Source organism: Phalacrocorax carbo, chromosome 3, assembly GCF_963921805.1.
Source record: "Phalacrocorax carbo chromosome 3, bPhaCar2.1, whole genome shotgun sequence".
Taxonomy (NCBI): domain Eukaryota; kingdom Metazoa; phylum Chordata; class Aves; order Suliformes; family Phalacrocoracidae; genus Phalacrocorax; species Phalacrocorax carbo.
The window spans coordinates 45,427,921-45,443,843 of NC_087515.1; the positions used below are offsets into that span (position 1 = coordinate 45,427,921).

Genomic DNA, 15,923 nt, shown 5'->3' on the forward strand with positions numbered 1-15,923 from the left:
TCCCATCTCCCCAGCTTAATACCAGGTGATAAAGATGCCCCAGAGTTTATATGGCTGCCAGTGCAAACCCCCCCCCCCGCCCTTATTGATCGTATACATAAATAAAAACACAATGATCTCATTTGAGTCCCTTAACCAGCATACACAAATGCTAGGCGCCCCAGCTAGTCTAGCTGGAGCGATTCACAGTTATTCTTGATTGAAGCTGACTATTAGTGGATACAATTAAGATGCTGTTTCAGTTTAAAGATGAATTGGCCACGCAGCAACAAATTGTGAATGCTTATTGCTGCCACACTGAGGCAGGTAATCAGGGAATGAAGTTGTAATTGTGGCACCTCTTGTTTTGCTTCTGCTGAAGTGCAGAACGCGAGATTCAATTTAACAAACAATTTGCCACATGGCTCATCCCTGCTGGGTGGGAAAGCAAAGCTTGTTGGCAAGGTTCTCCTTAAGTTTTGCTCCTTTTTAAACCTGTTATAAGCAAAGCTAGCACTGCTTTAACCTTTGCACTGAAGCAGAAAGCAGGAGGAGAAACCCAGGAGCATCACTGATGATGTTTTGAGAGTGTATCGCAGGCTTCATCCAGAGACAATATAAACCAACCCCACATGCAGTGGAAAGAGTCATCATTCTTTTGATGACTTTTGGGTCTTTGTGAGCTTCCCTGGAGAAACCAGCAGGCAGCCAGGCCAGCACGCTGGAGCAGCAAATGCCAGTGTGCACAAGTGGGGAGAGATTTATATATGCTGAGAGTTGCTCTCCCTCTGCAGGAGATTCAAGCTGGAGACCCTGGGTGATCTTCAAGCCAAATCTTTAAGTCCTTTTTCCCCCAAAGGAGGGAAGGCTGAACTGAAGAAGCAGCTACATATAGATTTAGCAGCTCGCCTCTGTCCTATTGCAAGGGAAGGAATGCAGAGACATGAAGCAGGTCTTGTAATGATGTTTTGGCTGCACTGAGGAACCAAGTGTGAGCTCCTTTGCTGTAGTCTGGTTATCACAGTGACTTCCTTGGGTGTTTCTGAAGCAAGCACTCTGCAAGGAAAGTAATCTTGCTATCGTGAATCAAGAGAAATATACTAATTTTAATGGGCATTTTACCTTCAGCTGTTCCACATCTGTCCAGTGCTACATTAGAAGCCACAAAAGTCCCCACATTTCAATTTTATATCAGCAAGACTAAGTCCTGGGAAGCGTTAAATGCACATACGCACTCTGCATCTTGCAGCAGCTGACAGTCCCTGGGTCTTCTCTTGCTTTTCTCCAGTTAGCTGTTTCAGGGCCTAAGGGGCTGGCGTTTAAAGGACTCCAAAAAGTTGTTAGAACCAGATACTGCCTGGACCAGACTTGCAGAATGGAACTTTCTTGGCTTCATTTACCTCTGTTTGGGATCCATCCTTGCATACAACGTCTGTATCCAAGTTTCTAGTCCAGACTCGGCTCCTCCAACAAGACGGATTCCAGGGACATGCTACAGCCAGCCCTCAAGCAGCCTTCCTGCTTCACTGCCGTTAGCAATTCATAATCAAGCAAGTCACTTAAACTTATTTTAAGCCCCAAATCTCAGTAATTTTATTCTGTTTCTTTAAGGCTAAACATGTGCTTACATGTTTTGGGATGTCAGAGCCAACCAGGACCAGTTGCTCTTGTTACTTCTTCAGGATGCAGACATTGGCACCACCTTTTTGGTCAAAAAGAGGACAAAGAAAATTATCCTCTAGTTGTTAGTCTGACTTAGCTCAGATAATGAGGATGTCAGCTGTCACAGAGAGGTCCCTCTTTTTATCAGTTTATCTTTGTAAGTGGTTCAGTTTCTCCTTCCTGCAAACATACAGGAATCAGAGAACATCAACGACCACAGGGGAACATTAGTGGTTGGTAATTAGAGAGGCTCCAACGGAAGCCTTTAAGAAAAAAAAAAAAAAAAAAAAGAAAGAGATCGTCTTCTGTTTTTTTCTGAAGTACTGCTGGTTACCATCTTCAGAGAAGACATTTTCTTGCCTACAAGCACAATATGGGACTTAACATCAGTTGGATCCTGCTCTTCACTCCTCATCAGCCTTGGAATAGCCCCAAGGCAGCCAGCAGCAAAATTTGATAAGACTTTAGGCAGATACAGCTCAAAGTGGAGAAAAGCTCACCTAATTAGATTAAAGTTTAGTGTTTTAGATGGAGGCAAGCTGTCAATGCCAAGAGCTGTGTGCTCTGGCAAAGCAAGAAGCAGAGCAGCACAAAAAAATGCTTCATAATTTGTATATCAGCAGCGCTGGATACCTGAGGGAGGATAAGGGTGTTTTTCTTCAAAGGGAATGAGCTGGATAGTGGAGAATGATGCTCTCCAATACCACCCAGCCCCTCCCTCCCCCCCTGCCCTAGCCAGCCTGCCCTATTACAGAACCTCCCCTTGCTCAAATATCTTGCAGGAGACTGAACACTGGCTGAGATGTGATATCCATTACAGGGCTATCACTCTGAGGAAAGATGATGCCTTTTTATCAACCCTTATTAGATAACCAGCATTGCACCAGGAGGTTTAGTTTGTTGCTCTGTATCACAGGGCTGAGGCTGATGCCCTCTGCTGTAGCAGCACAACACACTACAGAAAAACAGAACTAAACTTACTCTGAAGTACCACTCTCGCCCATCCCAGATGGATAATAATGCATCTTATTCTTTCAGACACGGAAATTATTCACATATTTCCCCTTAAAGGAGTACACAACGAACATCAAAGCAGTGTCTGGACCCATCCTAGTGCTGCGTATATAAAATGCAAAGCTTTTGAGTAGGTGAAATGAGAGTTTCCAGCATGCTGACTTTGGTTTGAAGGCTGCACCTTGAGGTAGCTCCACAGCTCAAGCCCTGAGCACAAGGAATACTGCAGGAGAAGCTTCTGCAGCTATTTAGCAGCTAGACAAGGAAAACAAAGGTAGATGCTTGGTCTGTAATCCCTGCCTGTCTCCTGACAGCAGGGCCTGCTCCCTGACCAAAGCTTGGGAGCTGTGAGTTTAAGTCACTGGGGAGGAAGGGGACAGATGCCACAATTCATAATGTCTCCTTCAGGCTGTACCAGGCATCTAATATAGATACAGATTAGAAGAAAGAGAGGTATATGTGTCCCAAAAGATATCTATCTTTTATGTCCCAAGTCATCTAGAGAGTACACACTGCAAATATCTTTCCCTTCTGACACAAGCAGGTTGTGTTAACTGATCCACTGTACAGGGGGCAGGGAAATCAGGCAGAGAAAGGTGAAATGCCTCACCCTGCAAATGCTTGCATGAATACTTAATATCTCTCCCACGAGCAGTCTCACCAGCTCCAATACAACTCTAGATGTTTTATAAGAGTAAAGACCTCTAACCCACTATCTGCCTCCGAGGGGATTTAGAGGGAGAGAGATCCCAGTCCTCCACCTGAGCCAACCGCCCCAGCCTCCTAAAGCATAACTCCAGCACCAAGCCTGACATGAACATCACCACCAGATTTTCCATTATACAAGGCTCTGTCAGAGCTGAGCCCCTCTGGTTTCAATGCACAGGAGGTTACACTCAGCTGCAGTGGTTTGCCAGGAAATCTATCTCAGGCTCACCCAGACACAGCAGTTAATACTCTCCCATAAAAGGAAAGATGCTAATGCCCCTCCAAATAACCACACAATAAAATACACCAAAAAACTTACCCCTCTTTGGGTTTGCTCTGTCAAGATGCAACACTCTTCACACCCAGGGAAAAACCTGTCAGGCACCTCAGCCCACCACTTGAGTCTCCTAAGGAGGCAGATTGGGCAGCTCTGAGTCCATCCCCAGCTCCACCTCCCTCCAGCCTTGGCCAGCTGCTGGGTGATTTGGGAGCCCCTCATCATCATCAGTGAGTGGGAGCAGACACTTGTGCAGCCTTGAAAGGTGACACCCCAAATCAGCCTTCTCTTCTGAAAACAGTAGGTGACCTCTCTAAGGATGCATCCACCTGTGCTGCCCCTTGAAGACACATGTGGTCACAGGGAGACCCCCCCAAGACTAAGCCTCCAAAAGGCTGTTGAGAATGATGAGAACTGAAATTTGTGCCCTGGTTGGAGCCAAGGAAAAGCACTTCCTGAATCAAGCTGCTCAAGTTCCTTGTGTCATGGCAGCACAAGCCCTGCTGAACTATAATTCACTGTTTTTATCTTCTTGGGGCAGGGGACAAAGTTATACTGAAAAATACTATCTATAAATGTCTTTATCTGGAAACAAATACAAATGATACTGCACTAACTTAACTCAGCTAAGGAGATGGAAATTAGATAATTTAAAAGAAGAGAGCAGAGTTCCAGCAGAATCATCTTTTTTTACATAGCCAGGCAAGGGGCTCATCTTGGGGGAAACAAACGCATCTTTTATGATTACGGCCATTCAAAGCTGTTTCTTGCATTCTAAATTGTCAAACATGAAGGATCAATGGTGTCTTCAGATGATGATTTAATTAAAAACTCCTTTCTTCAAGTTGAGATCTGCAAAAACGCTCTGAATCGTTGATGGATGATTTGCCATTACCTTGCTTTCTTTTTAATTTTTTTTTTCCAGAATTTTAATTGCTGTCATTTGAGGATTATTGACTAACTGTAATTGCTACTTTTCTCAGGCTTCTCCCTAGTTATCTCTGGCTACATGGCCTATGCAAAAGATGAAAGCAGAGTGCTTCAGAACTGTAATGTTTTTCCTTGTCTGTTAATGAGAATGCAGATAGCTTTGCTATGTACATGTTTGACTCCTGTGCCTGGACCCTGCATTGGCTTGAACTTGAAAGCCAATAATCCTACAAAATAATCTTCCTTAAAGAAAGCGCACTAAAAGCACCAAAACCCCCTTTTTATAATCCAGTTACTATTGGAGAGAAACTAGAACAATTAACTCTTTACAGCACAGAAAACTCATGAGTGCAAAAAGACATTCCCCTCCACCTTCCAGGCTGAGCAAAGGGAGGAAACTTACTCCTCCTGCCTGTTTCTTTGCATTTCAGGTACATTTAAGTGTTTACATATTTCAAAATACAGCGCCAAATGTGCTGATACACAGGTAGCATCAACTGCAACAGGCATGAAGCTGCTCTTTGCTGCAGGTTTAAGGCGATGCTTTAATTTTAGGCTGAGGATTATGATCTCAGACTGAAATATTATTTGGAAGCAACAAATGATCATGTTAAGAGTTGCTCTGATAAGTCTGGTGTACCTAAGTATAGGGATAGTGCGATTAAACAAAAAACCCACCCTCCATCATTAATTCCAGAGCAATTACTTTTACAAGCTGATCATCAGCTAAGTGGGAGCTCATTACCAGAATTTGTCTAGAAATAAGTTTTATTTAGTGAGTGGTTGTCCACACGACTTAAATAACAAAAATTATGAAATACAGTAGTAGAAATGTGAGAAATTACTTCCTTTAATTTTTTTGCCCAGGGATGCCTGTGCCCTGCTACTGACTTGCAGCCCAGTGGAGAAGCCAACACCACACTCAGCTCTGCTCTGGTCCCACCACTGCAACCAGATACTGTCCTGCCATGGGAAATCCCTCTCATCAATGGACTGCGTGAGCATCCCATAGCCCTAGGAAAATTGGAGACAAAAAGTTGCAGCAGAGGGAGGGTGCAGAAGCTTTGGCACCTGAACCCCACAATGGGTTCACCAGCCTGGCAAATCTTTCCATGGCATAACCAGGCAGGCAGACTCGGTAAAGGATACTGCTGGAAATGTAATTTAAAGTGTAGCAGGCAGCAGGGAGACATATGAAGGGAATCATGGATATCTGATCCAGTTTGAAAAGACAGCTTGGGAAGGCAGCTAATTAGGAACCTAGGGAAACAGCTTCCCAGGCTGCACGCAGCAATCAGCTCATGGAGAAAGGAGTTGTAAGTTTTCTGCATGAAGAAGCCAACTGTTAAATCGAGTATGGTATTGATGGTAAATGCATTTCGTCACCAAATTATATAAAAAAAAAAGCAGAGAGAAGGAAAACCAAAGTCTGTTTCAAGGTTTTATGCCTTTTCTAGGGAAGATAGTCTTGCAGTACACAGGAGAGACAGCACAGGTGGGAATGCCTTCACTTAAATTAACATCAGTAGGCTGAAGCAACTCCTTTTCTTATGATTTGTTCAACAAAAAAGAAATTAAACACTGAGACTTATTTAGGAAAAATGATGGTCAGGACAATGCTTTTCCTTTCTACCAGTGTGATTTTTTTTTTTAAATACATATGAAAACAATTCTTTTAGTTCTGTGTTTTGAAGAAGAGGCATTTATTTGTTACAAAAAGGTAAAGATCCATCATTAATTTACTAGGGTGACCTTCCCTATTAAATCTCTGCTCTGCAGAGAGAAGTGGACACTCTTCAGGGACGTGCTGGGAACTTCAGCTAGCTTCACCCTTGCATTCCTTAGTCTCACAGCAAGACTGATATCAAAAGAAGGGGAAAAAAATCATGAAAGGAATCAAGGGGTTCTTCTGGGTAGAGAAGTCAACCTAAAGATTTGGACCATCCAGTCAATGTGAGTCATGCATGCATTTAAGGAATGCAGACACTTAAAGAATTAAGAGGGGAGAGATCCCACTTCTTTTGACAATAAAGAAACTTTTGGAAAGTTGTAACAGAGCAAAATGTGGCACAGAAATAAAAGTGGCAAAGAGCAAGGTTGGAAGGAAGCAGTAACAGATTTCACAGGTGAACTCCATCTTGAAGGCTCACCATAAATGTTTTTCTTCTCCAACTGTAGGAAGTTTCTTTGCTTTGGCAAGTCCTCTTTTTTTCTTCTTGTCATCAAAATATGTTTCAATGGATTCTTCTCATGTGATTTGAGGAGATTAGGAGTAGTAGAATTTTTTCCAGAGGCACCTTATTTTAATAAAACATTGCCATTAAACTAAAAATTTTAGCCTGAACCCTGTTTCTTCGGAGGGCAACAGCATTTTTACTTTTGGTTTCGGTCAGACCAGAGTTGGGCTGATGGTGAAGTAGATGGATGGCGTAGAGGTGTATTGTGGACATTTGTGTATGGACAGTAGAGAAGATAAAATTCACTCCTGTGACTGCCATTAGGGACACTTCAGGGAACTTGAGCTGGTCCCATAAGCAGGGACAAGAGGGGCTTATTCACATTATCTCAGTGAACCCAAATTAGGACCAGATACAAATGTAACTGAGAAGAGTGATACAGAGTACTTAGACTAGAAAGCTGACTGTATTAAACAGGCATATATATTTGATGTACAAATTTAGAGAATGTAAATACCCATCTGAGTGTGAAACCTGTCCCTCGTGTAACAAAGTTAAGGCAGGGGCACGCATTTGACTATCTGACCAAGCAATTTGAAGGCATATCCACTGCTAACTGAAGTAATATGTCAAACTTTGACTTGTTTCACCAATATCATGGAAAAAATGCATCTTGTGAGAAGGGAGAGCAGACGTACTGCAGCCACTAGGTGGGATAACAGCCTAGCAGGCAATGTGGCTGGGAGATAACTGCAACACAGAGCCTGCACCCAGCCTTTGGCCAGCATCACTTACACGGGATGGGCAAGTAAAGCATCACACTATGTGTTAAACCTGCCACAGCCTTGGTCAGGGAGCAGATTTCGGAGACTACAAAATCTCTTTAAATATTCATGACTATTCTCTGTAATTGCTCAAGTCACATTCAGTGTCTTTATAACTTGACACCTGCGTAGTTCCATAATTGATTTTGCCATATTTGCGAACACCCTAACAGGGCTGCTTCAGATCTCTTGCAGAAACTGTAAAACTACAGTAAAGGAAATGGGCAAAACTCTTGAAATCAAAGGGTCTGGCTTGATTTACATGAAAAGGAATTTGACCTGGAGACTTTTCCACTATGTTTTATGGAGTAAGGAAAAAAAAAGTGTTAGTTCTGCTTTAATATTTACCACACATCATTCATGCATCTTTAACAGCATTGTTTACAAAAAATGCATTAACAGTTCTGTTTTGCTTCAGGCAGAGGGATCCTTTACAGGAGAGGCAGCTTGATTTGGATCTTAATGATGATGATATTCTACCTCTGTTCTGTGAATTAATGCATCTGGGAGATGAACTCCAGATCAAAGATGTAAGAGTAGGAGCTTGGCCTTTGTACATGAATATTCTTAAGGATAAAGCAAGAACTTTTTCTCCTTACAGCACAAAGCACCTCAGAAAGCTCCCAAAACAGAGCAAGAGGGAAGGCAACCACTAAATAGGAACACAGAGATAAAATAAGGCTTAATTATTAAACACCATCAGCCCCTCCCCGCTCCCCCTAGGTTGTATATGTGTGTGGTCTTCCTCTCTCTGATTTCTGTACATGGAATTATTGCATTTCCTTCATTTCTGTTTGTATAAGTGTGCCTCTTGAAGGAGGGTAGGGATGGGGTTGTCCCAAAGCCACCTGCAGCCCAAATGATTGATTACCATCACATCTAGTCTCCCCCAGGAGCCAATATGACACTGAAAACCTTGCTTCCATAAACCTTGCTTTCCATAAAAAAATCCATATGGGCAATTAGATTCCCAATATGAAAAGGCTTTACACATAGACTTGCATGTGACTTTGCCAAGTAACAGAAAGCAATGTCTGCAGGTTAACAATTTAGTAGTAAACTGGGCATATATGTATGCAATATATGTTTTTATATACACAGTATTTCAAAAATAGTCAAGATGCTTGTTTAGCAGGAGGCTGAAAACACCTCCTACATGAGTTAAGGATCAGGAATCTGTAATCCTTAAGAAAATGTAGGACTGAAATATTAATGAATCCCCAGCAAATCCTAAACAAGAGGTACAATAGCAAGACTAGCCAGTTTCTTCCACCCAAAATCCTCTTCCACAAAAGCAGTCTGAGCGTATGGGGTTGCTTAAGTCCGGCTGGTGTGAACAGATCAGTCTCACAACTGAAAAAAAGGATGAAAAATATTTTGGGGCATCATAGCACTGATTTCCCTTCCAGTGAGAGCCTCACCTGCCTTTGAAACCATAATAGAAAAGATTATGGAGCAACATGGAAGAATATTCTGGATGATCCTATTTACCTTTCACCTTGCAGAAGAATAAATTAGATTTTGTAGCATTTTCAAAATAATTCATAATTCCAAAACGATATCAGAATTATTACTATGTATGAAGTGATAAAGACAAGATATACACTACTGATCCTAGCCAAAAAAACCAACCATGTATTAACAATTTTCAGCCTAAAATGCCACAACAAGCAGAAGTGTAAGAGGAAGGTATCATCATAAGATTTCAGAAACTGCTGCTGGCACTGGCTGATACAATTTCTCACTTTTAATCATTAGGCATTACAAGGGAGTTTGTACTTTGGAAAGTACCAACTCCATGTCCCTTACACTCTGACGAGTTGGGCTCTGCTAAAAATAGCAACCAGTGAGGAAAAGAAATTAAAGTGTGGTTTTTTTGGTGCCAGTTTTACAAATAGGCCATCACCGGGAATACAGTCCATGCCACTCTTCAAAAAACTCCTTCTCCCCGCCCCCCATAATTTCAGCTGAAAATCCACCCAGTGGTGCTGCCAGACACCACGTCTCCAGATTCATGTGGGCTTGTAATTAAAATAAATGCTGCAGTTGTTGCTGAGCACTGGACACAACTCAGCCTCTCTGTGCTTACTCCCAGCACCTCCTCCTCAACACCACTTCTGTTCCTCCTTCCACCTTGCACCTCATTTTCTTAAGAGATTGATTCAAGGTGCTCAGGATAAGAGCTCAAGGCTTCTGTAGTTTTAAGAGATCTAACAACAAAGTGTGGCAGCAAGACCCCTTGACACACTGAGAAGTGACTTGTCATAGGTCTTGGAGGAAATCAGCCTCTGACATGAGACCTGAGCCCTCATTTTTTTGGCATTGCACTTCCATTGTGAGTGCATCTATTCTTCCACAGGTGCCGAAAGTGACATCAGTCACACAGCCAAAGGACAGAGGGGAGCTATGGGATTGAGAACACTCTAGAGTCACACAGTTTCATGCTGTTTCTTTAATTTTTTTGTCTGGCAAGTGAAAGATATTTCACCAGAAGGTGGGAAAGGACTTGGAACAAAATTGATCTTGGCTGAGCAAACATTTGACAACGTTCTGTGGGAAACAACCATCTGTCTTGGGAGATATCAACTCCAGGAGATATTGATGGCACTAAAAATATCTGCCTTAGTCCACAGTCCCAAGGCATTCAGTTTTCAAGCATGGCGAGCCTCAATTCTTCAGCAGTAAACCTTTTTGTTTTTATTTTTAGAGTGTTGACTTACCAGGTGTGCAGTGAAAGGCTCCAGTTTGGCCAAGATGCAGCTGCACATGTTTTGGCGCCTGGGCTGAGTGGAAACTATAAAGGAGATGCAGAGAGATAATTAATATGGATTAAATGGAAAAAGGGCTTTGTGTTCTGCTTCGCAAGTACAGACTGTACACAGAGATGGATGCCTCTATCTCAGAAGAGCTTCCTGGAGCAGTTTGGCAGGCTGGTTTCTTCTGAGATACATAAGGGGAGAAGAAAAAATCCCAGTAATCTTTGAAAGAAACTTTAAAAATGCACCATGAATTCAAAACAGCACTTTACTCCTCGCTGACAAAGAGACTAATGTATTTATTGAAACTGAGAAGCAGCCCCATCCCATGAACCATTAAGATTTAGACCATTTCATCTTCCATGTGTGGATAAAAATCAAGATAATCCAAAGTTTTTCTAGGGAGGTGTGAAGATGGGGCAGCCTAAATTCCATGATAGATGCTCTGCATAGAAGCTGGCAGATTCATTTTCATACTTGTGATCTGCTGGTCTTCTGCTGTCCAGGCAGATGCTTTTCTGTGGGCCTGTGAAGTAAGTAATAGTTTTACCATATACTGGAGGTCGTGCTACCAGGACATATTTCTCTTTAGAAAAGGCAGTCTCTTGGCCATCAGGGGTCTCTGTGGGATACCAGAGACCAGAAGATTACAGGTGAAAGCCTTGACCTGTTGTCCCATACCTGCTCCATAGTATCTTGCCCTCTCCATCTGTGACCTGTGCAAGCTCCCCACCAGAGCTATGCCAACATCCACACCTTCTCACAAGGAGCTTCAGTGGCGGCAACAAGATACTCACTTGTTCTACGGGAACAATTTGCATTTTGCTCTTTTGAGCCCTATCCCATCATATTTTCATGTCCTGGGATATTTATTATGTTTTTTCCCCTCATTTTCCTGTGGTTTTGACCTTTTAGGGAGGTTTTTTTTTTTAGGTGTGTTTGAGGTGGGTTTATGGTTATTGGCTCTCCTGGGCAACAAGTGCCATGAACTCATGCTGAGAGCTAGAACAAATGATACTTCTGCCTGACAGCCCCCTGCCACCAGCAACTATCCACCAGTAAACCCCAGAGATGGATGCACTTTCTCCATGCTTAGTCTCTGGCAAAGTGGACTTTGTTTCTGTGGCCAACATGACAATCCAACGGGAACCCATGCTACTTACCTTGCAGAATAATGACTGTTAAGCATAGCCAAATGTCCTTGATCAAAAGTCAGGGGCATGAAAAGGGGCAGGCTTACCAGATAGTAAGTTTTTTGTATGATGAAGGTAGCTAAGATAAGCTAGACCAGCAATCACACTTGAAAAATAATATTAATTAAAAAAACAACAATGCATTTTGAAGACTTATGACTGAGTCTTCCTCAAAAGCTGACTGAGATGGCATAAAAGAGAGTAAGAAGTAATATTAAAAACAATCAGATATTCTGGTGATGAAGGAAAGAGATGCAATGCAATGACTACTTCATCAAGATATATCAGGTAGATAAAGAAAAGGGAGTGTCCTAGCAGTATAGTGTGCTTGACAGGACAGATTTTTCAGAAAAAGAATTCTTACTTCTGGAGTAATTGAGGAAGAAAACATAAAAATGCTTTAGAAAACAGTAGCTCCATGGTCTTGGAATAGTAAATACTGCATGTGTGGGGGAAAAGGGAGTAGGGCTTTATTGGGTAACTGGAGCAGACCAGAGCACTCCGGGAAGCTGTAGAGATATTGGATCACAGCTAGGAAAGAAATGAAAACACCTGAAAGATGAGGGCAAGCAGGCGAAGGGATTGTTCCCTGCACATATACTGAGAGAAGGAGCTGAGACAGAAGGCTGATAGGATGCACACTTCTTTCTTTAACAATTTTTTTTTTAAAAAACTTGGGTTTGTTTGCATGACAGCTCTGAAATAAGATAAAGTACAGAGAAGGGCAATGCTGCATAATGTGAACAAGAAAAAGGGAACAGTTCAGCTTTTTCATTTAAATGCATTAAAATCTCTGTGAGGTCTGTGTGTGTCGGGGGGAGGGCATGAATTTAAAAAAAAAATATGCTGAAGTAAACGATGACTCTGGTGAGAGAACAGACTCAATCTGAAGGCTCATAAGCACTGCTGAAATTACGAACCGTGCTAATAGTCCCAGGCTATGTTTCTGGATGGTGAGCAGGGCATTGACTCAACAAATACATCAGCAAGATAGAATTTAACACCAGAAAGCTCTCTATAGCTCTTCAGAAACATACCGCTGTGGTCACAGAGACCTGGCTGCAGGGATGGGACGAATGCTACTGATGTGGTATGGACCTGCCCATGTGCAGGGAGCTCCTCCACAACACCGAGGTGGTTGTCCATGGGTGATGACATGCCAAACTGCCTCTGTAAGGGTCACTTCACACACCCTGTTGATCCTCACTGTCTACCTTCATCCCACTCTTTTTCCCTGGCACCAGCACTGCTGTGCAAGGGAAGGATGCAGCCCTGAATCTTGGCCTCATGGGGATATGGGAGTGGCATACAAAAGCTGATAGGCTCAGGCCCAGACACACCCATGGAGGGGACAAGCACCCCAGAGTGAAGGGCTTTGCAGGTTTGGTGGTGGGAACAAAGACCACATGCTTTGCTTCCTGCACAGTCATGACCAAAAAAAAACCCCAACATTTCTCTGTCACACACGCTAGGGATGGCTGCCACTGATGTTCTGGCTGCCTTCCTCCATGCTTCATTGAACAGGAGCCATCTGTGTGCTAAGGTAACCTCTGAGGTGACAAACAGGAAGCAAACACTTGAGAGACACTGGTAAGCTGCTCAAGGCCAGAAGATATTGGTGGTACCTTACCAAGGGGAGATCTTGCTGGCTTTGTATCATCTTTCCCAGATGTCCAAACCCAAACAGGTTACCTTTTAGCATCTGAGGGAAGATCATTGTATCTCACGAAGCACAGGCTGGCCTGAAAACTAAGGAAATGAAAATCAGGCTGTTATAAATAATAACCAATGACTCCAGCTCAAGCCCCTTATACCCAGACCTCCAAAACCCAAATCCAGATGAAGCCAATTAATGTAAAGAACCGCATATGGTCCCTAATGATACATACATTTCAGTTGTCCTGTGCAAGCCAAAGCATTTCTGCCACATCATCAAATACATATCTGTGCAGTCTTAACTCAGTAACGATTTATTTATATATGGTTATGGTGCACCCTGAAACACACAGCTTACTAATTAACTCAGCCACCTGGACTGGTAATTAGCACAACAAAATCTGGAGCAAATCGGTAAGACTGATCATGAGATGTACATGCTTGAATCACTGAAAATAGTCAGCCTCGGTGGTTTTAGCCCATATAAGGTTTATTAGCCCATGCATTTCAAGTTGAGTGCCAAGAGGCTGTCCAGTGCTAATGACAGGTCTGAAAAATCAGGCTCTGGTTGTGCAGGGAGGTGTGGGCTTGAGGACCCTGGCTTTCAAGTCTGCTCAGCGGCAGCATGAGAATGTGCCTTTCAATATCATATTCAATGATATGATATTCAGCACTTGAACAATGTCCTCAGACACATGGTGTGAATTTTGGGGTTGTCATGTGCAGGGACAAGAGTTGGATACGATGATCCTTGTGAGTCCCTTCCAACTCAGGACATTCTCTGATTCTATGATTATATTAAAGAGCTGGAACCACAGCGAGTGCTGGAAGTCTTTTATCCCATGAAAGCATCATTGCCCAGTGTTGTACCTCAGACAAAGTTATTCTGACAGCAAACCCTGGACTGGAGGTTTTGTAATGGAGAACTACAGATCTGCATGGGACCGCTGTACAGGAACCACAGCAAAGACAAGTTAAATTTGGGCAAAACACTTCATCCTCTGTGTGCACATGCAAGAGGGCAGCTAGGCTGATACAAAGACTGACATTGCAACTGCTGGTTTGGATGCTCTCAGTATCTTAATACTTACCACCTCACCTCTTTTGCTACCAGGAAGAATTACAATGATTTGGCATTGCTTGTGCAACTCCACACTGTGCATTTGCTGCTGGTCAGTGAATTTAATCATGCTGGAAGTGATGAGGTGGGCTACAAAGGATGAACTGTTTCCCATACACATTTAGGCTCCTTTGTGCCTGCTAAAGGGTTTGCCTAAAATGAGTGACAACCTGCCCGCTCCCATGCCTAACTGTCATAACTGTGTGAAAACAGAACACGGCACAGTTCGTAATTATCCCCTCATTATGCCAATGTGCTTCTGATAGCATGATCATGATCCAAAAACACGTGATTCTCCTTTTACCGTTTTCTGTTTGCAAATTATCTTCTTTTTCTGCTCATAAGGATTTTTTTAAAAAAAAAAAAAGAAGAAGAAACAGCAACAAAACTACCTTTTGAAGCCTGCAACTGTCCACACAGCAGTCACTGACAAAATGTTCCCCAGGGAACATGACCTGATTCTTCAGGTCAAAGTAGCAAATAGCAGCAGAAAAAACAGGCACATGAAAAGGCTGTGAGAACGGCACATGAAAACCATCTAAAGCTGAGTTTGAAAGAGAATTTGGTGCCCACCACAGGTGGCTCAGAATTTACACATCATCTAGGGACAATTTTGATTAGGATTAGTTAACCAGCAATTTCCTTCCTTATTTGCTTTTAACAATGTATGGTTTATAGTGCAGTCTAGGAAGCTCTGCAATAGCCACTAAAGCATTTGGGAGAGGCAGCAGGAGTCACTCCAAAGGAGTAAGTGAAATCTCAGCATGCACACTTCAGCTGGAAATCATAAATGATCCCTAGAAATGTCTAGCTGACCCCTGAGCTGGAAGACAGAAAACAAGAGGGCACCTTTCCTGCTCCCTACAGAGGCGGCTGCCAACCACCAACCTTGATCTGTGCATTACATGCAATGTAAATGCACCCTTTCCTGCTGATCTTATGGTAAATCTGATCCCAAATTCTGCCTGTGCCTGCATAGCCTTTATATTTGCTTCTGTCTCGTCTTCTCCCTGTCTTTAAGAATTGGCAGTCTCTTCCTCCTTTCCAACCTAACCAAAAGTGTTCACACATTCTTCCTCGTAACTGTGCTGATACAATCTTCTGGCCCATCATCTCCAGCTAGCCAGTCATTACACACTTTTTGAGAAATAAAATTTAAAAAACCAAAGACATTAATAAAACTTGTAATCCTGAGAAAATATTTGCTTTGGATATCGCATAGAGAATTTAGGAAGCTGGGATCTACCAGTTTTAGGAACCAGGGAACTTTTTTATGCTTTTTTTGCAGAACTGATCAGAAAATGCTAGCCTGAGCTCTGAAGTAGTTATACCAGAACTAGTGAGTGCTGGCAGCTGAGTCTGAGATTTTGAAAAGGACGAAAGACACTTGTAATTTCTGTCCAGCTTATTCAGTAAGGTAGCACTAGATTTAGGAATGAACCCAGATGAATTTGTGCATTATGGCATTTTGCAGGACAGCAATGCCAGTGGCTGACTGTCACCTTCAAGGGCCTGAGCTGTGACTTCTGTAGAAGAGAGCAATGATGTGGTTGGTGCAGGTGAGAGCAGCCATGCATCCTTTTGCCAGGGGTTGGAAGACTGGCCACCTCTGGTGCAGAGCAAAGAT

General features: G+C 42.8%; 1 protein-coding gene across 2 annotated transcripts in view; it reads right to left on the bottom strand.

The window, feature by feature from the left end:
• Positions 1 to 15,923, bottom strand: part of SPTLC3 (serine palmitoyltransferase long chain base subunit 3) — a 303,012-nt gene that overhangs the window by 207,333 nt on the left and 79,756 nt on the right. Inside the window, exon 1 of one of the 2 annotated variants that reach the window (XM_064446764.1) lies at positions 13,151 to 13,239. The exons of the other annotated variant lie outside the window; for it this stretch is intronic. The gene's annotated coding sequence lies outside the window, so the exon portion shown is untranslated. Of the gene's footprint in view, positions 1 to 13,150; positions 13,240 to 15,923 lie in introns of those variants that run through there. 2 annotated transcript variants of the gene reach the window in all.